Source organism: Diadema setosum, chromosome 21 (genome assembly GCF_964275005.1).
Source record: "Diadema setosum chromosome 21, eeDiaSeto1, whole genome shotgun sequence".
Lineage (NCBI taxonomy): Eukaryota > Metazoa > Echinodermata > Echinoidea > Diadematoida > Diadematidae > Diadema > Diadema setosum.
This window is the reverse complement of record NC_092705.1, coordinates 23,800,129-23,825,706: the sequence shown is the minus strand read 5'-3', so window position 1 is coordinate 23,825,706 and position 25,578 is coordinate 23,800,129. Positions and strand designations below refer to the sequence as shown.

General features: G+C 38.9%; 1 protein-coding gene across 1 annotated transcript in view; it reads right to left on the bottom strand.

Annotated features, from left to right (window-relative positions):
* Positions 1–24,535, bottom strand: part of LOC140244419 (uncharacterized) — a 147,360-nt gene extending 122,825 nt beyond the window's left edge. The window contains exon 1 of the mRNA XM_072324057.1: positions 24,485–24,535. The gene's annotated coding sequence lies outside the window, so the exon portion shown is untranslated. The remainder of the gene's footprint in view (positions 1–24,484) is intronic.
* Between the last annotated feature and the right edge of the window lie 1,043 nt (positions 24,536–25,578).

Sequence of the window (25,578 nt, the reverse complement as noted above, 5' to 3'; positions counted from 1 at the left end):
TAAATCCTTTCTCCCTACCTCACAATCATATCTCTTCCTTTTCTTTACTTCTCTCCACTTTCTCTCTTCCCTTTCTCTTTACCCCTTTCTCACTCTTTCTCCTTCTCTCTCAGCCGTCTAAACAAACTGACAATCATTCAATTACGTCACTTGCTATATTTCCATCCAAATCGTATATTGCTTCCCCCGCGTGGTGGAGCGCAGCGGTGGACTCACGTAGTCCCACGTGTACAATACCGCGTCGGCAAATTGGACTCTCGAGTGACATCCTATCTTGTAATCAAACAATTTCCTGAGAGCCGATTGGCAACTTCACTCTGGGCTGAGCTCGCAAAAAAAAAAAAGAGAGAAAAAAAGAGAGGAAAATGAGCGGAGAAGGAGTGGAGTATGTTTCGAGGAAGTACCCCACTCTCGTTTCTTTTGGCCCATTGCCCTTGCCTTATTTCTCTATTAATCCATTGCTTACGGGAAGCGGGTACGACATGTATTAAGTTCAAGAGAAATTACTACCACATTTCGAAGGGAGCGCGGGTTTACCAAAATTTTATTTACCTGTGCTGGGGGTCTTCTTGGCTAAGCAAATGAATGACTTTGAAAAGCTGCCCAAGACATCTTAAAAACGATGTTTTATCCGTTGATGGTCAACCCTTCTTTTGATACGTCTTATCTTGAAAAGCCGTGTGTTTATACTAACATAATCAACGTAATTCAATAAAACCAATTAACGGACATTTTCTCAAGTCAACCTTGTTTGCTTGTGTGCATGTGGACATGCATATTATGTGTTTGTGTGTGTTCGCGTGTGTGTTCGATCGTGTTTGCACGAGTATCCTGCAATCGTTATTGCTCCACGGCGATGTGGTAATCTAACAAAGTATTGGGTTTCGTTTTTATGTCTATTCCGCAATGAAGAAACTATTTTAGAAAGTATTCTAATGGTGATTCATTATATGAGCTGACATTTCATGACCAAAACCTGATTTACCAGTATGTATTTTTGCATTCGAGTAAACATGATTACAAGAGCTTCTCTAGTAAAAAAGAGAAATTCATTTCTTATTGCTTGTTTAGTATTTCTTCCTCCAAAATTTATCATTATGGACTGGAATGTCTGAATTTCATTTCGAGATCGCGGACAAAAAACCCCACCAAAAAAACAAACAAGAAACCAACCCCCCCCCCCAAGAACAACAAAAACAAACAAACAAACAAATAAATAAATGAACAAACAAACAAACAAACAAACAGAAAACGAACCGACTGCGCATCTAGATTTAGAGCATTTTGATCTGTGAATTACCTACACCATCCGAAATGAGCTAAGTGATACTGTTCTTCCGAGGCCTGCTATACCTACTCAGCAAGCGAGGACGATCGCTGGTGGTTGACGTATTGAGCTATTTGAAAGTTTGAAGGCAGAATACAACACATACACACACACACACGCACAATGTGAGGGCTTGCATGCACATAGGTACACCCACAGGGACACCCAACTTTAAACAGGTGTAAACTTTTACACTTTAAGATCATCACGTCACACTACGAAAACTGTCGTTTGTTTTCGTGCCCTCTCTGATCTTTGCAATGTGTATCTAACGAAGAACATTAGTGGGGGTAAGGTTTTCCTTGCTTCACCACCCCCATCCTCCTATGGAGCCCCGCCTGATCTCGGACCGATCAGATAAGCCTATGGCACGCTTTAGGACGACGGGGCATTGAATCTATAAATATAACTTCGTTTGCCATACGCGTGCATGCTTATCACTGTTTGAACTAGGAACATTAAGTTTGTTTTGATATAATAAGACAGCTGCATTTTCGCGACCTACTTTTCCTTCGTTCGGGATACATTTCAGGTTAAGAGTTTTCACTGTCTGGCAGCCTATATTCGAAAACAATCTTTCATTCAACGAAAAATCAAGTTGTCATCTGGAATATATGTATTAATGTACCAAGAGATTTGGATATCATATAAGTTCCTTCAGGCACTAAAGCTTGGTACAGGTTGGATAATTCTTCTTTTTCTCTAACGCTCTCTTCTTTGGTAGCTTATCATTCTATCTGTGCCAAAGTGAAAAAAAAAAAGGAATAGACAAACAATTAAAGGGGATGGCTAGTAACTGATCAGTGGGAATCCGTGGGAGTGCTGGGGGATGATTGTTCCAATCCTTGTGGGATTCATTTAAGAGTACATTGTATATCTGTTGCTGTGTGAAAATTATTTGCTTCAGAATGGTCTCATATCCAAGTAATGTGCAGTTTAATGTTTCCAGGTTAGCCTGTACAGTGACGGGGCATTAAACTGCACATTACTTGAATATGAGACCGTTCTGAAGCAAATAATTTTCACACAACAATATATATATATATATATAATGTACTTTTAAATGAATCCCACAAGAATTGAAACAATCATTCCCCAGCATTCCCACTGATTCCCACTGATCAGTTACCAGCCATCCCCTTTAAGATGAAATTCAACTCATATCAAACATTCGTCTTTTTGAGTTAGCTCAGTCTTTTTTTCGGTGAGTTAGCTCAGTCGGCATAGCGCGTCTGCCTCATGATCCAAAGGACCCCGGTTCGAATCCCGGGTCCCACTGGGCAATGTTGTGTGTATTCATACCGTCCCCTCTAGTAAGAGGCAAACACTCTGTCTCTCCGGTAGGACATAAAATGGAGATCCGTGTATATGAGAGAGTCGCAACTCATGCACGGTCCCGCCTTACTGGACTCCACGGAAGACCAGCTATTGCAGCATAATATTTTGGGCTATCCTGCCATCTTCTCAGACGGAAATGAAACAAACAAACAAACAAACAAACAAATAAACAAACAAATAAACAAACAAACAAACACACAAAAATAAACTGTTTTCATGCTGTATATTGTTACCAATGCGTCAAGAGAGATTTACCCTGTAAGCTCTATCTATTCACCTATCTATCTTTCTATCTATCTATCTATCTATCTATCTATCTATCTATCTATCTATCTATTCACCTATCTATCTATCTATCTATCTATCTATCTATCTATCTATCTATCTATCTATCTATCTACATATCTATTATGTTATCTATCTATCCCCATATCCACGGCGATGCTATCTATCTATCTTTGCGACGACACATTCTTTTGGTACGATTGTCTTCAGATGCTCTATTCTGCGTAGAACATTGAGAATTCAATTGGAAATACGACACTGACAAAACACGGTAATTGATTTAAAGGGAAAATACCTCAAAACAGAGCGTTTTCAGATACAGGAAAATTAAGATTGAGTGCGTGCTTTATTTCGGCATTGAAGATGGAGCATTGGCATAAAAATAACAGCAACAACTATGGAAACGCCACTTGTATACTTATGTAAAAGGAAACGCCTAATAACAGGGTACATAATATTATGAAACAACATAACATAATATAATTGTATTGCCCACTTTTCTATGCCTTGTAACGCCGGACTTGGTTTCCTGACAGCTTAAGTAGGGCGTGATGTAGCTTAGATGTAGGTGAGGCATGATCCACCGACGAGCTCATTTCTTTACGAACCGGGGTGCGAGCAAGGGATATTCGCTGATTGCCCCGACAAATACAGACAGTCCGATATGTTAAGTCATCCATCCACCCCGCCATCTATCAGTCGCTGAAATTAGCTTCTCTTCTTGTTGGCGCAGCGCGATCCCTCTGGAGCAATACACGACGATATTCATGCTGGAGTCATAATGATTACCTGAACTCTGAAATGTCAATTTCCTGTCTATACGTTTCACTGGATTTTTGTCTAATTTTGAGTGTTCATCTTAAATGTCTGTTCTCTATTGCATATCGCATGTTATTTTAAAGGGTGTGCGTCTGAGCTATCGCACTGATATCGCGCGTGGGACGATACAGTCAGAATGTGTAGAGCGCCGTGATCAGATATTATATCGCGCGGGCGATAAGTCCACATAAATTATCGTCTGCCTATTCGTCATAAACCTTCAGACTAAACAAATACTTGTCGGCGTTAAATATGTCACATACTTTTAGAATCGTTCACGTCTTCTACTGATTCGGTGGTCATGTCTTCCTAGTCTATCTCTTCTCTCTCCCCTTCTCTTTTGTCAGTCGGTCTGTCCGTTCGTCCGTCTACCCTCTGCCCTTTTCTCTCTCTCTATCTTGCATCGATGAAAACGGTAGCAGAGCGGGGGCGAGTGGATGCGACGAATCGTGCAACCGCCGAAATGCAATCTATGAGACCACTGTGCATTTTTCTTTCAAATCGCATACGATTGCAAGAGTTTGAAGACTAGTCGCAGGTCGCTACTGCATATCTTGTGACAGATGGACCTGTGCAACCGATCAGTCGCAATCATTCGCGATGCTGTCTCACGATAACATTGTTCCTGTTTGTACCACGCATGCAGTGCGATCCGTCTATAGTGTGCCACGACATACGACTATCCCGGTTTACGCATGAGGATGTAGGGTAAATCGTGTCACAATAATTGTATGGTAGCACACAACAAAATGTTCACGATTGCCCCTCCGTGTTCCACGCGACTTAGCTGCGACAGCCCCCGAATTGCGATTCTGAATTGTTATACAGTCCTTTGCGACTGCGATAGTGGTCGTGATCTCGTACTGTGCGTAGTGACTTCTTTCCTTCATTTATATTTTTAAAAAGAATCAATCATGAATCTACCTGTCATGATGGCTACTTAATTACGAGTTTCCTGTTTTCTTGTAATTGTTCTATGTTTACCTCACATGCTTGTCTTATGATGATTTTGTTTTAAGTATCATAATCGAATTTCCATTTTTTTTTCATGATAAGTTAAGAGAAAGCGCACCAGAAGAAGCCAATTTGGTTGTACGTAATGCCATACAATAATGAATCAATTATCATGATTATCATGTTTGTTCTTCAAAGAAAATACCCTCCAGTACAGAAGAATTAAAAAAAAATCCACACACACACACAAAGCGGAGAGAAATTTTAGGGGATATGAAGTGAAACACCACTCATGAGTTTGACTGAGTACCACGTCTTTGTTCGTATGCCAGGCTCAAAGAGAAATCAAATTCATCTACATCAACAATACACTGAAGTTTTTTCTTTTGGAAAAAGTCCCTGTGGCCGACAAGCAAATGGGAAAACATTAAAATGGATCCTTGATGATAAATTCAGGGTAATCTCAATGATGATTTTGCAAAATAAACCAGACGGCACATGACTCTTGTCAGTTTAGATCGGTCCACATTCGTGATGATAAGTGGTGTCATTAACAAGAAACTTGGTCTTGTATAAACTAGTAAACGGGGAAAGTTTCTGTCGTTAGTGACAGAGTGATGAATGAGGCTGGTGAAAGAGTCTAGTTGTCAGAAACGGAGAACTGTTTATCTCGGCCCGGTGTGATGTTCCGCACAAGTCATTACCCGCGCCAATAAAAATATATAAAACTCCCGGCTTATCACACGTCGGCGTACCATACAATCTCGTACCTAAATACGTCATCTCACCTTCCGGCCTGGCATAGCAAGATAGACAGATTGCATGAATCCTTCTGTCAATCTTCTCTCCTTACTTTCTTCTATCCTTCTCCTTCCTTTATTCCACAGTCATTCACGTTAACCTTAATCCATGCTCTATTTTTCCTTGCCCCTTTCCTAATCTTCTTCTCATTTCTTCTCGTTGATTAACCTTGTATTCACCTCATATCTCACAGATATTTTGCATCAACTTGTTATGTGACTTTAACATTCCCCATTATTACCCTAACAGCTCATTTGACTTTCATTAATACTAATGCGATTTCAAACTTCATCCGCATCATCATTAGTCATCACCATGATGATGATGATGATGATGATGATCATCATCATCACCTTCATCTTCTTCGTCCTCACACACACGTCTTCTTTTCCTTCTCCTCCTCTTTGATCTTCTCCTCTTCCTCCTCCTCCTCCTCCTTATTCTGCAACTACTTCTAGTACTACGACTACTACTACGACGACGACGACGACGACGACGACGACTACTACTACTACTACTACTACTGCTACTACTACTACTACTACTACTACTACTACTACTACTACTACTACTACTACTACTACTACTACTACTACTACTACTACTACTACACGTTCTTCTTTTCCCTCCTCCTAGCTCCTCCTCTTTCTCAGTCCATTTTCATCTCGAACATTGGCATTAAAACTGACGACATAGATGATGATTTTTCCTCTGGGGTTATGACGGTGGGGTAACATTTACATTTAACTGTGTTGGCCTTATTAGTGAAATGAATTTGATATCTGTAATAGACCGCTGGCGTGGTAAGCTAGTTTAATAAGGTGGAAATCATAATTCATCTTCGACCGAAGACGATCGATTCTAGGTAAACAGACTTGCTTCAAGTACGTAGGTGTCGCGATCATGATTTTTTTTTTCAACGGTTTGAAAAGTTTGACGTACAATCGATCGCGCGGATAGCAAACACGCATGATATATCGGTTATGAGACATGCGTATCGAATTCGTGCAATTTAGCAAAGGACGTCTAGGAGAGTTCCATGCGATATTATACTACACGACTGATTGTTCTGCCAGTGTAGAATCTGTATCAAAAATTCACATGTGAACGGAATGTCTGAGCAATGTTCTGTAATACGTCATTAAGTGACGCTGTGCTGAGTTTGGGAAAAGGGAAGTGTCAGAAAAGAAAAAAAAAAAAACTATTCTCGAGAGTCGTGAATATTGGGCTTTGTCATGTCTATTGCAAACGTTTCTGATGAGCAGACTCTGTGTAGGGGAAAGTGACAGAGGTACTCACCTTTTCTTCAGAATATTGTAGTTATTCGCAAGTTTATTTGTTTTTGCATGAAATAAAGTATAGTATGATTTGAATTGAAGGGAGTACCCCTTGCAACTAAATGTATCGTCTTTTGTGGAAAGGGAGCAGGAGGGGTACTTCCCATGCACAAAACACAATAAAGTAAATTATATTAGTTAGACAACAAAATAGAACAGAAATTGGAAAAGAAAAGTGGCATGGAAATAACAATTTGATAACAAAGAAACAATTTGATAACAAATGATCATGATGCCACAAAGTGGTTAAAGGACGTAAGTAATGGTAAAGAGCCGGCGAAAATCTGAACGAAAACAGGAAAAAAGACAAATAAACACAACAACAATTACGACCGTGTCTAACAGTGATAGATGTCTAACACTGTGTCTTGTAATTTATATTAAAGTAAACTTAAACATGGTACATAATATATGGAATTGTTTTAAAGTAGTGAATATTTTACCTGGACGGCTATTTTCATGTGTATTTTGCGTGCTACGTTCGATAATTTGCAAAATTGTGCACCGGTTAGCACTATTATGATACTTTCCATTGCTTGTCATTTTCGTACAAACATTCACCTAACAGATAAACTCATTTCTCTGAGTTTCCCAAAGGAACCTTGATGGGGGAGGGGTACTTTGTCAGGTATAAAGTTACACCTGTCGGTCCATGCTTTATACAACGACTACTGAAGTATCTTGAATCGCAAAACTGTGACGGGTTTACAACAGTATAGGTTGTCACCTGAAGGTGGAATTAGCCTATTTCTGGCCAAGTTCGCCCCTTGATGCCTCGAGAATGCGGCCATAACCCTCGTGTGATGTATAGGATTACAAGTACATGTATCGGCAATCTGTGTACTCAAGACAAATTTATGATCTTCAATGTGTTATATTTACAGAGAGTCAAACACGGTGGTGTATATTACGAAATTGTCCGCGTAGGATCACAAACTATTCACTCCCATTACTTGCCAAGACGTATTTCTGTCTTCATATCCTGTGTTATCTAGTCCTTCGTCCTCGTCACCACCACCACTACCACCAAATCATCATCATCACCACCAAGCCACCATCATCATCATCATCGTCGTCGTCATCATCATCATCACCGCCACCACCGCCACCATGAAACCATCCTCCTCCTCCTCCTCCTCCTCCTCTTCCTTCTCCTCCTCCTCCTCCTCCTCCTCCTCCTCCTCCTTCTCATCATCATCATCATCATCATCATCATCATCATCATCATCATCATCATCATCATCATCATTATCATCACCACCACCACCACCAAACCATCGACATCATTATCATCACCAACACTTTTAGCCTCTTCTAATGGTTTGATCACAGCAACACCACATTGTGTGGCAGCTTGCGAAGGCAGAGGATTGTTGGACCATTTATCTGGGTCATGCTTTCCTAAAAAATGAATCGAGCGTTATGAGTGAATCTTTTTCTTCTCCCCTCCTCCTCCTCCTTGTCCTCCTCCTCTTGCCCCTTCCACCGCTTACCACTCATCCTCCTCCAACTCTCCTCCTCCGCTTCATCCTCACATTGTGTCTTTTCATCTCCCTTTTTTTTTCATCGCCAAAGACTTATGTGAAAATTCCTTAATAGTGCTTGCTGCTTTCAGACCGCTATCTGTAATGCGATTAATTTTCTTCGTAACACTGTGTACACATTGCTCTGTTTCCCTTTTATTCAGAGTCATTCTCTGTCTGAGAGGATTATTTTCGTATCTCTCTTCTTCTTCTATATATCTCTATCTTTCTCTGATATTTCATATGCAAGTTTATCTGTCTCTTTCTTGTACGATGTATACAAACTGTGTATATTCTACTCATTGATCACTTACGTTTCACCCCCATCCCTCTCTTCCTACCCCTTTCTTCCTGATGGCATTGTATTCTCTCAATCCGAATTCTGTTACAATATCGACTATCATCATCTTTTGTGCTCTTGTTCATCAGCTGTACTGCAACAAACTGTGTTATGCCAATTTATTTTTCTCGCTTTTGTTTTCCCTTTGTCACTGATTAGTTTCAATTCCCGGGTTGACATTTCGTCTGATTGTCCTCTAAATATTTCGGTCTGATTTTCTCATGCGGCAAATTTCTCTCTTGGTCGCCTTCGTTCCTCTGAAATCGTTTTTTTTCTACTTTCACCTTGCTCACACTTCACTCATTTCATTCCCCATCTTCTTAAGTTTGTCCGTCACCTGCTTCCCTTCAAGATGTTCTAGCGGCATGTTGTTCCTGCCACACTAGTCAATCACCGTGCCATGAAACGAGCAAATTCATTCCGAAAATTCAATCAGTTGACCGCCATAATTTCCAACCCTTCATCAACTTGTCTCTTCCACTACAGTGGATCGTCGACCTAAAACTGCTCGGAGGAAACAAAACAAAACAAAACAAAAAACCCAGGAAAAAAAAAAAAAAACGAGCTCAGTTTTTCACCTGTTTCTCCTCTCCTATTACATGTCTTAAAGTAAAATATCTGTTTAGAGAGAAACTCTTAAGACTGTATATAAGATGACATTTATGGTTAGAGTAAGATACATTGAACCCTTTAGCAACTGAGGATTCCGTACATAATGGCCTATTGTTTCCCAGAAAATACATCAATATTACTCGCGTTTCGACAACTTTCTGCATTATGCAAAATAGATTACTGCATGTTTATTTTTTATATGATTACTATAAGTTAATTTTTTTTGAAAGCTTATATCAAGACATTGCCAAGAGACTTGTTAGTCACATGAGTAATTCTGACATACTTTTGTTGACGTTTCACCTCTTTCAAATTCAGTGATTATATATTTTATATGAAAACAATGAAAATAGTGAAGCATACAACTATATAAAAAAAGGCCGACGGGCGGTTTTGGGTGTTTTAGTGCGTAATCTGACGGACGGTTTCGGGCGGTTCAGTTACTAATGGATTACACATTTATAGAGATTTTCTGACTCGAAAACATCATCTCTTCAAGGAATTATTCATATTCTAATTTGTGAAAATGTGTGATATTTGAGTTTCCATGTATTTCTCTTACATTTTGCTTTCCCCTATTGTGGTTCTGTTCGCGGTAAGTGACTCATTTGAACATCGAACATTGAGTGAAGTGTCCTTCATAACAGTATGTTCAGTATAATGGTAGTAGTCTGAAAACATCCCCCCCCAAAAAAAAATAAAACAAATTATGTGGCGTTCCCATAGGAACCATCTTGGGTCCGCTCCTCTTGTTAATTTACATTAATGACATTCAATTTGCGTCATCATTATTGCACATATTATATGAAGATGACACTAATACATGTCGTTCCCATGGTGATTGTAATGAACTCTTGGAGCCATTAGTACGCAATTAGACAATACATCATTTTGGCTTAAATGTGATGAGCTTTCATTTTCATGTAGGCAAAACTAATCTTACGTATTTTAAGACTGACTCTTCACCAAATTTTACCCATGATGATACAATAAAATTGTGATAAAATGATGACGCAATAACATTTTTATTGTTTCATTTAAATCAAATATCGAATATATTCATATGGTAATATGTATGTTCGTTTATCACCTGATTATTTTGTCATTGATATCATATAATTGTTGTTGATATTTGTTTTGAAAACATGCGGATAAGTATCTGCAAACAAACAAGTTCATAATCTTTAGGGAAAAATATATCATTTATCATAAACGACACTTTCTGAAGAAAAACGGAACCGAACAATCCGTCATTTAGATGAGCCAGCTCCACTGCACACGTACACACATGACTACTGACATAATCTGTGATGTTCACCATGTTCACAACAGGGATGTTCAGTGCAGTAAATGTGCTAACAATAGCTATCAATACTCAACTTGATTTAGCTAACAGACCCATGCCCTCTCACAACACTCCCATCCCTCGCTCGTCCCCCCCCCCCGTCCCTCGCCATGCTCGCTCATTACTTCTGTCTGTGTTGGTGTATTTTTTTCACTCATTTTTTTTTTGTTTTTTTTGTTGTCAGAGGGCAAATTAGAGAAAGATCTTTGCCTTAATTGCTTCCTGGCCGAATATGAAGTCCTTTCCGATTCAAGGCTGCTATACGATCGGCGTATAGTCAGAGGAAGTTTTATATTATCATAATTGTTGTTGCTTTGCAAAGACCACTAAAAGCTTGTCATTTTGTTAGCTGTTGATGAGAGGGTGTCAATTACGATCCTTTAAAGGTATTGTTTACTATTGGGAGCAGCATTTTAAAAGATGTTCGAGTTATCACGTTTACTGCATATATGTAGGTTAGTTGTATCACAAAACATCGTACCATTTAAACATTTCGTAATAAAATCTAAAATGCAAGGAGATATCATTATTTTTCTCAATAAACCACAACTGCAGACGGCTTATTCTAGAAAGAATTTGATTATAACTACTATTCACATTTTGTATATTTAACAATCCTTGACATTGATTATTCTTATTAACATTTTTACATTGGCTGTTTCTGTAAAAAAAAAAAAATCCTAACTCACATTTTAGAAGTATATCCGCAAATGGCGAGTGCGTGAGTTGTGGATGGTATTGGTTCGGTGCCGTTCTAAAGCAATTATAGCACTGTTTAAAAGTGCAGATTCACAGCACGTTCAAGTCTGGATTTTGGTATGGTAAAAACCAAGCGAACAAAACAGTAGAGGATGTTATTATTTCGGAACTAAACAGAATAATAATTCTATGAAATGAGAGTTCGAATTTGATGAAATAAAATCGGAGGAAGCATGAAGAGCCTTGTAATTACTTAAATATCGAATTTCTTAGTTTGAGAAATATTTTCAGGGATTCGAAACTTCCAGCAATCCGTTCGTCTGATTGACTGTAATCATTCATTAACCCCAACTCAAAGATGGCACGAAATTACAACAATAGTGTCGAAAGTTGGACCTCTACGTTATCATCTGATTTTTTTTTTCAAAGTTTTTATCAGCTTATTCAAACTCCTCCTCCTCTTCCTCCTTCTTTTCCTCCTCCTCCTCCTTCTTCTTCTTCCTCTTCTTCTTCGAATCTTTCTTTCGTTCTTTGATTTCTCGACTGGCCTTACACTGTCTCAAATATTGCTCCCTCATCACTGTTGCGCGGGAAACGAAGAAGATGTTATCGCCGTCTCCGATATAGGTATCGATTATGACTGTCGTCTGCCTCGCTGATTGGTTTTCGCGCGCTGCAAGGACGGCGAGACGGGCGGAACGCCAGAAGTCCTCGTATAGGTGAACGGAAAGGTGAGTGGAGGACGCGCGGATACTGTCTTAATATTTCGGTTTGGTGTTGCTTGAAATTCTGTTCAGTTATCCATCTTCTACATTGTATGCGCTTTATTTATGGAAGTATGATAATCATGAAGCAAAGGGGGGGGGGGGGGAGAAGAAGAAGGAGAGAGAGCGCGCGCTTTTGTTTTTTGTTTTTTGTTTTTCCGCGACCAAGTTAAAACATAAAGTGTCAGGTTACTATAGAACAGAATCAATGAAGATGAATTATTAATGTTATAACGTCAAAATCCCTATATACCAGTAAATAATTCAAATTACGAAAACAAAACAAAATAAAACAAAACAAAACATATGGAAATGGCGGATTTCGATCAACAGAGAAGTAATGATACTCGAATGTCTCAATATTATGCCTAGCCCAGCATAGCCTCAGCATAGTTTCTTCCAGTGTGTTCTTGCCATTGCTATCATCCAGAGCATTATCAACTAGTTATACCTCGCATCCATATGATGATCCACACACGTAGGTCAACAAGAACATCCAGAGAAACGACGACGACGACGATGACGACGACGACGAAAGCAACAACAACAACATAATAATAACAACAATAACAACAATGATAACAATAACGACAACAGCAACATCTTGTCCAGAGAATATGATGTGGATCTACGTGACTAATATGACTCGACTTCATGATTTGACAGTTCTGAGTCTTGTCTAATACACTACAGTGATTTTCAGATGGAATGGGGAGGATAAAACGGGTTTGTCGGATGAAGTTCAACCCGAGTTTGAAAAAAGCATACGTTTGGAGACATACTGACTTCACGAGAGAATACTAGCACTTGCTAATGTTTGTAGTAAGCGCCGTGTCCTAGGTCGCTGGTATGACGCTACACATACTCGAACTGATTCTTATTTTGATGGCGGTATGACTATACACATTTAGAATGACACAGTATGCGAAGCGTTACACCGTTTGATGTTAAAGGTTCTGGGTTAGGTTGTCACTGACGAGATATCAAATCAGAAGCACTTAGCTTCACATATTTCTTGAAACTCGTTCAGGCAATAACAAAACATTAAACCACATTACTCTTCCATTCGAATGCTTGATTCTTAACGCCATTATTTTTGCATTCATCCTGTTTAGGTAGCTATAACCCCAAGGGAGCCAAGGTTTTTACAACGCATTCGGAGAAGGCGACGCTGTAGACTTCTGAGTTGTAATTACCGATGATGGCGCATCATTATTACTAATTCACGAAATTTTTCCCCGAGCGCGCAGTGCATGTTCTATTCGGAGCATCCGCTCATTATTTTTGACAGTAATACCAGGGGAGCGAAGGCCATTTTAACAGAAAAGAGCCAGGAGCGGAGCAGAGTGGGAGCCTGTCCTATTTGTCAGAGAGGTGACTTTCTTTTTTAATGGAGTTTCCGATAAGAGTCAATCCAATCTGTTTATAATTCATTATTGCACTTTCTTTGCGATTGGCACGCAGTTTTCGGCAAGTGAGTGCGAAAAAAATACATGTTGAGATTTCGTCAACTCTCTTCAAGCAGTAATCCAATCCCCTCGTTGTGTTAGGGTGGAAGACTCCTACACAGAAGGAGTTCTTCAGAACCGTCAAGGGAAAACTGCGATGTATTTTCCTCATAGGTTGAAAGGTAAAGCGAGAACTATAGTCTAGTCTGATTCCTTTTTTTTTTTAATCCGGACTATCTCTGAATGATCCTACCCCTACTACTGATGGTTTCGCGCAATATAAAGGCTACTTACATTAAACTTAATTGCGAGAGGTACGTTTCGTCATTCCACTTGTAGTTGTCTCCATAATATTGTTCTACGCACCCTGAGTGTGATGCAGTATATAGTATAAAATCGATAGTGATGGATTAAAGAAAACCCTGCGTGGACGCTATTTCGATACGCTGCATGGGGTAATCGTAATCGTGACAACTCTCACCCTAGCGCCCCCCCCCCCCCCCGGCCACTGCGATTTCATCAGACGATTCTTTTGCGTATAACAAAGTAGCAAAAACCGTAAAAAATCTTGTGAGTAGATAAGACCCGGTAGCAAGTTCTGAATGACTTCCTACAGCTCGTTAAGTGTCTGTAGGGCATTTCTAGTAGCGTTGGGATTTTGGTTCTGTTCAAAGGTCTGAGAGCTTTATCTGTCCATTGTTCATTATTTGTTCATTATACCATAGTAAATGCCTACTTGGAAGCAGTGTTTTTCCCACTTTTTTTTTTTCAGGGATTATTTGCATTAAGTTTCAAAACGATTAAACCAGTGAGTGTTGCATACAAAAGCAAATGGATTAAAAGGTTAGTTTACGTTTCCCAACGAATTTGAAAATATCAGTATTTTTTTTTCCATATGGAATGTGTAAATAGAAGACTCAAATATGTCAAGGATTCAAACGAAATAGGAAACTATAAAATCTAGCATTAAATATCATGGTAAAGATTGTACATTTCGAGAGTTCTTGATATCGAAAAGGTTTCATACGACTGAAAAAGTTTTGATAAATCATTTCTTACTCATGACTCATAGTCATTTACCGTCCATTAGCTAAATTACACCAGAACTACTCTACAACTGATGAATACAGTCATGATGTCATGTCTGCTCCACTTGGGGTTTTATAAAATTTCGTTGGAATGGTGTATTACTGTAGGGACGTATATTCTCTTTAAGTCGCACGGCCAAAGTGAACTACAGCCCCCTCGGTGAACTTAAATATAATCATTATACTGCTGTGGCCTTCCAACGAATGAAACCGTCTCCTCGTTAAACCGAGAAGATTACCTCTTAAATATTCCATGACAAATCTCTGATGGTCAATTTCACTTTGGTAGCCACCGCTACTTCTGTGTGCGAGAGATATAAATGAAAGGGGCAGCAGACAGACTGAAAATCAATTTGAAACGTCGCTGATTAGCAGAAACCCAATCAATTCCTAGACTGTCTGTCTTATTCCCCGGCTTTCATTTCAAACACATTATCATGCTTTCTCACACACGGGCATGACCCATGTTGTAGATACATGAAATTGCATAATTTCTCCCGTGGCATTAGTATTCTTTCTGACACTGTGCAGACATAACTTACAGGTCCATAACCTACACTCTTGAGACACTCTCTTATGAATTAAGTAATGTGAATCACATTTAATTTTTAATCACGGAAATCGGCGCTTGGAGACACACAAAGTGTTGAACCGATCTATACGAGATTCGGGAATTCTTAGTAACTTAGCAAAGATAGTGTGTGTGCGCGCGCGCGTTTGTGTCATAATGTGTGAGTATGTGGGTGCAAGAAAGAGAAGACGCGTGTATGTCTCTATATGTCTGTTTGTATAAGAGAGAGAGAGAGAGAGAGAGAGAGAGAGAGAGAGAGAGAGAGAGGGAGGGGGAGATGGTTCATCACGACGAATTCCGTATATAATTGGAGCTCTTATCTCCCATTGTCTTCGTTCTCGTATTACTTCATTTATAAATTGGACATTAGAATCTCTGCAGTCTTTGATTGGTTAATTATCATGCATTGATTTTTACTGATCTACACTGTGCCATTCATCCTGTAAAATCCAAACGCACAGTTCAAGCCCTGTATAGTATTGTATAATAAGTGTACCGGACGCATGATGGGGAAAAAGGTGGAATTGGATGGATTCGTTTAACTTTGGAAACAGTCTAAAATCCACTCGCTGCGCTCTTGGGTTTAAATAGTTTCAAAGTTAAACTCGAATATCTAATTCTCACCGATCCATTCTGTCTGACCTGTGCATCATTTCTATACTGAAGGCGATTACTCAAATTATGTTCATTGAATTCTAACTATGAAGCCATATAAAGCAATATTCGTGAAAATGCAATCTCATGTCAAACTTGCATGCATTATACACTTATAGGTAGGATTACAGAGTTACATCAAAGAACACCAAAGTAACGTTCAGTCAATCAAATTTCACGAGAGAAGTCCAATAAAAGCCTTAGCCTTTTAATAGATTCTTCAGATTCCGGGTTTTCGTAATTAAGATATGCAGATGCGCATAATCTATATGGTAAGTTTTTTTCATACTTCACCAGATCTACACCCCATAGCAAATGTCAAACATCGGTACATCGTACTCCCCTTCTTATCTTTTGATATAGCTATCTGCTCCAGCTATCACGGCAGAGAAATTGGATCGTAGTAAGTATCGCAGACGATCACCAAATCACGCTCCAGTTTCCACGCTAATCCGATCAGATTCTCTGGGTTTTCGATGCCACTGTTAAAGACACTATTTTGGAATTTTGGAACCAAAAATAAGTAAAAATTTCAACAAGGATGTTGAGTAAAACTCAATGTGATAATGATATCCTCATTATAAAAAACTATCACATATTCAAGTTTAAAAGGGTACTATATAGCTGTTAATAACAATTAAGACATCTATGAACTAAAATCAACTTGCTATTCAAGCGTTTAGAATATGGTTCAGTCTGACGATTATGTTGTTGGGAATATAAATTTGCATGGTAATTCTGGTCACTCACGGATCCCCCTTTTTGTTTGAAGACACAATTCATTTTTCGCCTATGACACGCTGGTAGAATGTAAAAACGTGCTTCTCAGATTTGAGATATTAGAACCATTGCTGAATAGTACCTTTAAAATGTAGATGAGCGGAACACTTGTGAAGATCGCGCTGATCTTTGATCATGCGTGGAAGAATGAAGTGCGTTCACTCTTCTTCCGTTTTTTTTTTTTTCAGCGCCAAAGCTAATCTCCAATCTCTCCCTCTCCCTCTTTCCCTCTCTGTATCTATCTCTAGTTTCCTCTCTCTGTCCCTCTATCTGTCTCTCCCTGCTTTTGTATCTTCTTTTCTTTTTTTTTAAAATTCTGTGCGAAGCACATAAGAAGCAATTACCAATAAGCCAGTTCGCAGTTTCACTTTGCGCATGAGCACTGAAAAAAGGTCATTCGTACCAACAGGCATGTTTGCATTTAAATTTACTAACTGGGATAAGCATCTTTGATGTAATGATTATTCATATAATCCTTACTGCTTGCCAGCACATCCACCTGGCAACAGAAATGGTAGTTTGGTGATATCAATAGAAAGAGATTCAAAGACATTCAAAGCAAAATAATGAAATGGACGCTTTCCCAAGTGTTAATTCTGATCAGCCTCGCCGTAGCCTATGTTCATCTGGCCTTACTCTTCAGATGTCCATTACACATCTCAAGGGATACGGAGATCGGGCGTTTTCCTCTAACGCTCCTTGCCCATGGAGCTCCTTCCCAGCTTTTCTCCATGGAATTGACAAACTGGATCACTTCAAAGCCTCACTCAAAACTCACATTTTTCAGCAGGCGTTCAATTGCTAACTCTCTCGGAGGAGTCTGCGCATTTGAACGTTTCTACGACAGATATATGGCGCTATACAAATGCTGTGGATTCATCACCACCATTACCATCATCATCATCATCATCATCATCATCATCATAATCACCATCACCACCACCACCACCACCACCACCACCATCATCATCATCATCATCGGGTCTACACAAGTTTATTCTTTGTTTGAACAGGATTGATGAATCCAATGTTACGTAAAGCTTTACGCATTATGTCGCTCTGTTAAAAAAAAAAAAAAAAAATGAGTGAAGTACCCCTAACTGACTGAGAAAAAAAAAAGAAAAAGGAAAGAAAGGACATTCGTACCAATGCGCCCATGAGCTAACCCCGAACTGGCTTATAACACCTGTAAATTGGCAACAGTCGGTGCTCACAAAAGAAAGGACTTTGGAGGAATTGAAGGAATCGCGCCAAATGTATGTCTGGGGATAAACTTGGGTACACTTGCGCACTCAAACTCCTTAGAAAGACAAGGTGCACATAAGAGAAAATAATCTTCTTTACGGTTCTTATCATGTTTAAAAAAAAATCGTGATAGGAAAGAAAGCTAGACACCCTTTCCTTCCTTTTTAAGCCTACTGTCATTAACGTCAGATGTCATCTATTCACACGAATTTGCCTGTCTGAGACTGAGGCTGTGATGTTAATGTGAGGGTGAAATGAAAAGTTGAATAAATCTGCTTTTCTATGTATTTTATCTGTCCGTCTGTCTGTCTGTCTCTCTTTCTGGAAGATTTTCGTGGAAAAAATGTAGGACATTAATTAGATGGATAAAACTTAACAAGCTTTTACAACAACTTAAAAAAAAGGACACGTCAAACGTTGATGAAAGTTTTAGATTTTGCTCCCATGCTGCGAGGCAAGGTGATATAAACTGGGAATGAGGCGTATGAAACAGAGTAAGACGTAACTGAGTTCTTATACAGACAAATTTATCACTCACGGCAACCCCTCCCTCGCCACATGATGGCAGCGAATCGAATGACCACAGCTCTTTTGATATGAAGATTATGTCGACATTTTCTGTACAGATGCTGGGCACTAAAATAAACAGGTAATCAGATAACAAGCCTGTGGTTTGATTGAATGTCGTGCACGTGCTGATGCGACGATGTAAGCAAGAGATCGTCGGAATCACGGTGTGCATGCATTTCGACTTTGATGTGGATTGAGATCGAGAACATTGAAAAAAAAAACAACTTCAAAAATAAAAACTATGCTTTCATGCTGTGTCAATTTGATTACATGATTAATATTAAACCCTTTAGAAAGAAAAAACATGCCCGAGTCGGTTGTTTGTGCATCGAAATGGAATTTGAAATAACAATGCTATAAAGATTTTCAATTTGCACATACCTGTTGTGAGGAAACAGTAATGGTCACAATAATACAAAATGCAAGTCACGTGGCATAATGGTGGTAGTGATGCTGATGTTTTTCAGTCTTACTTATCGAAGTTATAAAGCTATATGAAATGAAACGAAATAAATTAAGTACAATGAAATGAAATGAAATGAAATGAATGAATTTAACTTGATCACGGGGTGGGGGATTCCCCTTGAAAATAATTTGTTCGATTTTTCTCTCTTTATGCTAATGATCTGCCAAAACTATCACAGGTGTCATTCACTAATCACTGCTAATGAATACCTCCTCTTCGGAGTTACATTTACAATGGTACTTTGGACCGCGGTATTGAGATTATGAGAAGATAGTTAACTCCTCTTGACTGTTATTACACGGACACTATGTACGCAGGACCCATCGTATGGACAAAATCTCTTTATGGAAAACAGAAACGTTTCTCTCATCAACTCTCCTTTTGTTCAAGGAATGTGATGATTAATATTGGTGGTGTTTGGTTTCGTGATCGGATGAGAAGTAAGATATGGTTCGTATGTGAAGGTGATCTGTTGTGTAAGTATCAGTGAATTTTAGAACATCCGGTGATATGCATACTGATGTTCCGAACCATACAATTTCTTTATCAGGCTGGGTTGATTATGGTTCACTCGAATTAGTCCAGTATGAGTTTGTTTAATAGCATGCTTTCTTGCAAAAGTCTGTACTGTTGCCATGCATTTTGTCGTTGAAATACGACGAAAAATTACATTCATTTGATCGGCGACAAAGGAAAACTAGCTTATTTCTCTTCTAGCTATTTTATTTCAAAGTTTGTGGAAAGAGGGCTGGTTTGCTGAATCAAGCAGTTTTGGAAATATTGCTAACAAGTTGTTAAGATGCTGGGTTTTTTTTTTCATTTAAAATTTAGTAAGGAAGAAAATAAGGATGAATAATATCGTTTACTGTACTATCTAACAGAAGAGTAAAGTTATAATAAATCACCACAATGATGATTAAGAAAAAAATTGTGACAGAAATCATTAACCTCATACAAATAAATAGAAGCAAACACGATATTGTAAGGTGCGTGCAACTGCATTTCGTGAAGATACATAAAATTTCATTTTTATTGGCGATTCTGATACATCCATCTAGACTAGTCGCATTACACATACAAGTTTTGATTTTCCATGTTTGGACTTTCCTTCATGAAGGAATTTATTCTTGTGCGTCTGATACTGTGCATTTTGCGTGTTAGCACAATTTGCATGTTAAATCAATCCCATCCATAGAAGGGATGGGTTTTGCCTAATCAAGCATTCAAAACATAATCATATCTACCGGTTTGCAAGAAACAAAAATCGTTTTGAAAATATGTACACTCGGACATTCCCTTTCACGGAAATATGTGATTACTGTTTACTGATGTCATGATGAGGTGGCCCAATATGTCATGGAAAAGGTCATTGTTTCGTAATTGATATTTAACACCCACGTTTTCAGTGTGTATTTTGTTTTGTTTTTTTCTTTTTCTTTTTAATCCACCCACATGATTATGACTGCTATGCTATATCTGATGGAAATACCCGCAAACGGCACAGCGGGCAACTCGCCGAGGATCTATGAAACAAGTCGCTGACACGCAAACTCCACACGATGACTATTAGACGAAGAGGATGATAGAGGTGTCACTTATGTCTGCCTCTGATATACAATAAATATGGTAAAACCTGCCCTAACGGCCATACACTCCTCTGTAGCGGCCACCTGTAATACTTTTATACGACCAATTAAAACAATTCCCTCCGAGAGGAAAGTCAGGTTAAAGACGCTGTCTATAGCGGCCACCTGTCTATACCGGCCACTTTTTTGTCTCCCTTGGGTGGCCGCTGTAGACAAGATTGACCGTAAAACAGAATGACAAGAGAGCTAGATAGGGTATATAATGTGTCCAGTGAATTCACTACTCGGCGATATCATTCGCAACCACATGTATATATGCTCAGATTAAAGTGTGATGTCATCACCACATGAATCTTATTAAAACTGCACACAGATCTTCACTGAATTTCTCTTTTTGTGTGGCGTAAAATCAATATGAATATTATATGTGACTCTGCATCACAAAATCGTCAAAAAAAGTTGCCAGACACGGATTTTCAGTTAAAGGAAGATTCTGAAAGAGCATACTGTAAGCTTTAAAGGGTGTGTACAGTTCTGGTCGAGGTGAGGATTTAGCTTTTAACGCTTTGCGAGATATTCAGAAACCACTCTATGAGATGTAAAAGAGCATGCAATTCTAAGAGGTATCAAAAGTTTATTTGATGAAAATCGGTTTTGAAATGGCTGAGATATCCAAAAGCAAAGTGAAACAAAGAGATCCTAATAAAAGACGTGGCCTGTAGTCTTTCATCATTATCACGTTTTTGGATATCTCAGCCATTTGAAAACCAATTAAAATTACATGCTCTTTCATATTTCATAAGAGGTTTCTCAGTATCTCACTAAGGAATGTTCAAAACATGAATCCCCATCTAAACCAGAACTGTACAGTCCCTTTAAATTGACATGATATTCAATACAAATGGACTTTCCAAACACATCTACTCATTGGAAAGGGATAAAAAGTACACTCTGAAAAGGTAGGTACTTAGAAAAGAGGCTTTGAAATATAAGTATATTCAAGTGCTTTATCTCAATTGCGGTGCTCTGTGCTATGAATGGAACAAAGAATAGGATATAAAAATAACAACATCTATGAAGGCATCATCAAATTATAAAACGGAAATTTTGCGCACTCATTAAGTACACTCTGTTCATGATTCACATGACTGATAATAACTTTCAATGCAATAGCATCACATTGCCAAAAGTTATTAGAATTGAAAGTAAAAGTGTTTAAATGGCTTCTCATGCTCTGAAGAATTGCTCTTTCAGAAAACCCCCAGAATATATATATATATATATATATATATATATATATATATATATATATATATATATATCTGAAAGAGCAATTCTTCAGAGCACGAGAAACCATACATTATATATACAGATACTGGGTTGACCTATTTCAACTGTTTCGAGTCTACAAGGAAACACGACTATGTGTAGGTTTTGATATGCATGCATGATCACATAATCGTCTTCAAATCAAATTATCAAATTGTGTGACAAGATAGCAATGATGACTTTAGAGGAAAGAAGTTGTAGTTGCTGGATCATCGACCAAAAGTTTGATCTAACGATATTCACTGTCCACTAACTAACCAATGGGAGAGCTGTGATGTGATTACATCATCGCCTCATCCAGTTTGCGTGCATTCGTTGAAAGCACGTGACATTTCAAATTTCATAATCATTTCTTCTTCTGTGTTCAATTACGAAAAACCTTTCATTCCGTTAATCCAATTTTGCTCTATATTTTCATCAACGTCATATGCAGGAGTACACGTTAATTGCGTGTCATATCTAATCAAAGTATGACTAACCCTTTGTCTTACCACCTTTAAAACGACCTATATTAATTTGCTGACGAGCATAGACGATCACAAACAAGGTATTGACGAAGTACTAGGAGTGAATCTGCTCTTTTTAGAAGCGTCGCGATTTTGAATTACACGTTACTAACCGCAAGCCTCAACAGTGTTTCTCGAAAACAGGTGTGACTGCGAAGTCACGGTTTATGTATACACCTAGTCAAACCACACGGCAGTCACACCTAGTGTAATTGGGACACGGCCAAACACACGTCGAGTGGGTTTATGACAACAGTAACACGTGGCTAACTATATGATTGCATTATGGTAGCAAAAACGCACCTATCACATGGGGAGCTATAATGATAATGGTTAACAAAATTCCAATATGTAAAACCTTTATTTGATCACCTCATTTCTATTGTTCGTTTTAAAAAGAAAAACAGAACACCCTGCAGCTTCTAAAAACGGGACGGTAGGCACTCATTGAAAAAAAAAAATGTTTCTCTGCTCAGATTGTTGACCAGTTATGTGTATCAATCACTCTGAACTTTTTGTATAATGATTTTATACTTCAATAAAAAAAAAGAAATGAATTTGGAAGAGGATCCATGCAGCTTTACATCCAAGAAAGATACTATTTGGGATTAAGAAAAAAAAGTTATCCGTGCATGCTACTGACTATAACTTTATTATTTCATTCTCCGTGGTGTCTTCAAATTCGCGAATCATTCATAGTAATAATGGTTGCGCATACACGAAAACAATTGTCCAAAATAGGCAGTTTAATAAGATACACAATCCCCATTTCTGTTACTTTAATTAGGGGTGCTGGGGTCTGTTTTACTAACATGATAACTACATCGAGACAAACAATGAACCCAACGTTTGGAGAGATGCAGATCAGATCTGTAGTTGGAAGGATATACAGGCATTCCAGACGTTTCTAGAACGTGCCAAGGTGGGCGCAAGATATTGTTCCCAAAATAATGGCTTAGTGAAACAGTTCCTGTAACTTCCGAGGATCCAAAAAACAAAAAACAAAAACAAAAACAAAAATGTCCCTAAGATCTGTTAATTGAACTTAGGATTGATTTTAAAGCTTGGTGAACAGGTGAAAGCGGCCCCCAAGTGTCATCACCTCGTCGTCACGGTCGATCTCATTACACAAATTAGACAGGAAGTTTCGTTGTTACACAGCGTGAGAATCAGGCAGCTATTTCGGGATATTTCATAGGTTCTATAGATAAACGTAACATTATTGTGTATGCTTTTGATGTATATCTTCTTTTTTTTTTGCGGACAGTCATCATTGTCTATCACGACGGATTAGTGACATCTGGTTGACGCATCGAATGATTATTCAATGTATCGTACACAAACCCCAGTTGATGCAATCATGACAAGTTAATCTTCTTAAAGAGTTCACTATGTGTCGAATTCTGTTTAGGAAAGGTTGCCCCCTCCCCTCATTAGATCATCAAAAAATAGGCATATCCTCCCGAACAGGCACCTTTGTCTCCCCTCACTGACGTCATAGGTTAAATATCCATAATTATGTAACACCTAGGCTACTCACACATACCCTCAGGTAAAACTTTCATTCTTGTTCGGGGCCCATTGCGAGTTTTTTTTTTTTTTTTTTCTGTACCCTTCCACAGCAATTTTATTGATATGTGCATGTCAAATACAGTCCAAATACTCGATTTAGATACTTGATCTAAATCATGATTTGAATGATGATTAGATTTTAGGCTACATACGTGGACGCTAAGGGAGCAACGACTGCTTGTCAACGATCAGCCGATGGTTTTATGTCCCCATCAAAGGACGTGTGAGACATTGAGGATGAAGTGCCTTGCTTCGCCCGAGGCACAGCCACTGCTGCCAGGGAACTCGAACCAGTGACATCAAGATTGACAGCCCGTGGTATTATCCACTGAAACATAGGAGCTCAAATTTAATTGATAGACTTATAGGTAGCATATAGGTAGTATATGTAAAGTATATATATACTGTATATATATATATATATATATACCATACATGAGAGAGAGAGGGGGGGGGGGGAGATGGGGTTTAAAAATATAATATATGCATAGATTTTAGAATCATCATTAAGTATCTTATTTTTACCTTGTTCGGAGGTTCACTTGATGGCAGTGAAGAGTTGAAATCAAACGTTGTGTTTGGTGAATACGTGATGGTGTCATTAAGATCCACCGACTGTTCTGTCTGGACTTGTCCCATGGCCGTGGGTAGGAATCCCAGAGGAGTGATACCCGAAAGGCACACCACCATAATCACCACCAATATTGTCCTCTCCATGGTAACGAGATCTCGTTTGCGGTACAGAATGAGGCAAGAAAATTGTATCGTGTTTGTTTTGTGACTTTTCAAGACGAATGGTGACGCGCTCCTTTCATTCATCCATTTTAGATACTTTTTGTCGACTGCGGCAAGCCCAACAAGATGTCATGTTTCCTAGGAATTTATCCACGTATGTGAAATCTCGGTATCGATTTCGTGCAATTGAGCAGGTGATTTTAACCACTAAGGCGCATAGGGTCTTCCGACTTTTCAGCTTTCTTGGTCGCAAACAAACGGATCAGTTCATACCTCGTAGAACTTTGGCGGAGGTTCAAAATCAAAACCAAACGATGAATGATGGACCGACTCAAGACAACCGATTGACAGTCACGTCAACGCCCCGGTCCTCGGACCGTTTTCCCTTCGTGCACTTCGCGCCTTTCGTTTGCCCCCTGTCGGCAAGCAGACGATATTAACGGAGGCGCCAAATTCGTGGCATCATTTTTACTGCAGGTCCAATTGGCCTTCGTCTCGTTGATACAGATGTTCCCGCGATGTATTGTCGCCTCGCAAAAGCAAAATAAAAACATAAGGAGGAAAGGTGCAATCAAGATGCCAACGAGATAGTTTGGCAATCGTTATCCTCTTTTCAGCGGCGAGCACGGCAGTATGGCAGGCCGAAGAGGGAATAAAAACGTAGCTGCCTTGGAGGAGTTCCTCGTCACGGATAGATAAATTACGTCATCAAACTGGAGCAGATGGAGAGAAGCTGAGAATGGTCAATTTTGAAAGCAGGTCCCATTGATGGAGATATGCGTTTTTCTTTTCTCTTTTTTCCCCTCTGCTCCTGTCATCCGATAAAAGCGTCAAAATCCTGTTGGAAGGTTTTCTTCTTCTTCTTCTTCTTCTTCTTCTTCTTC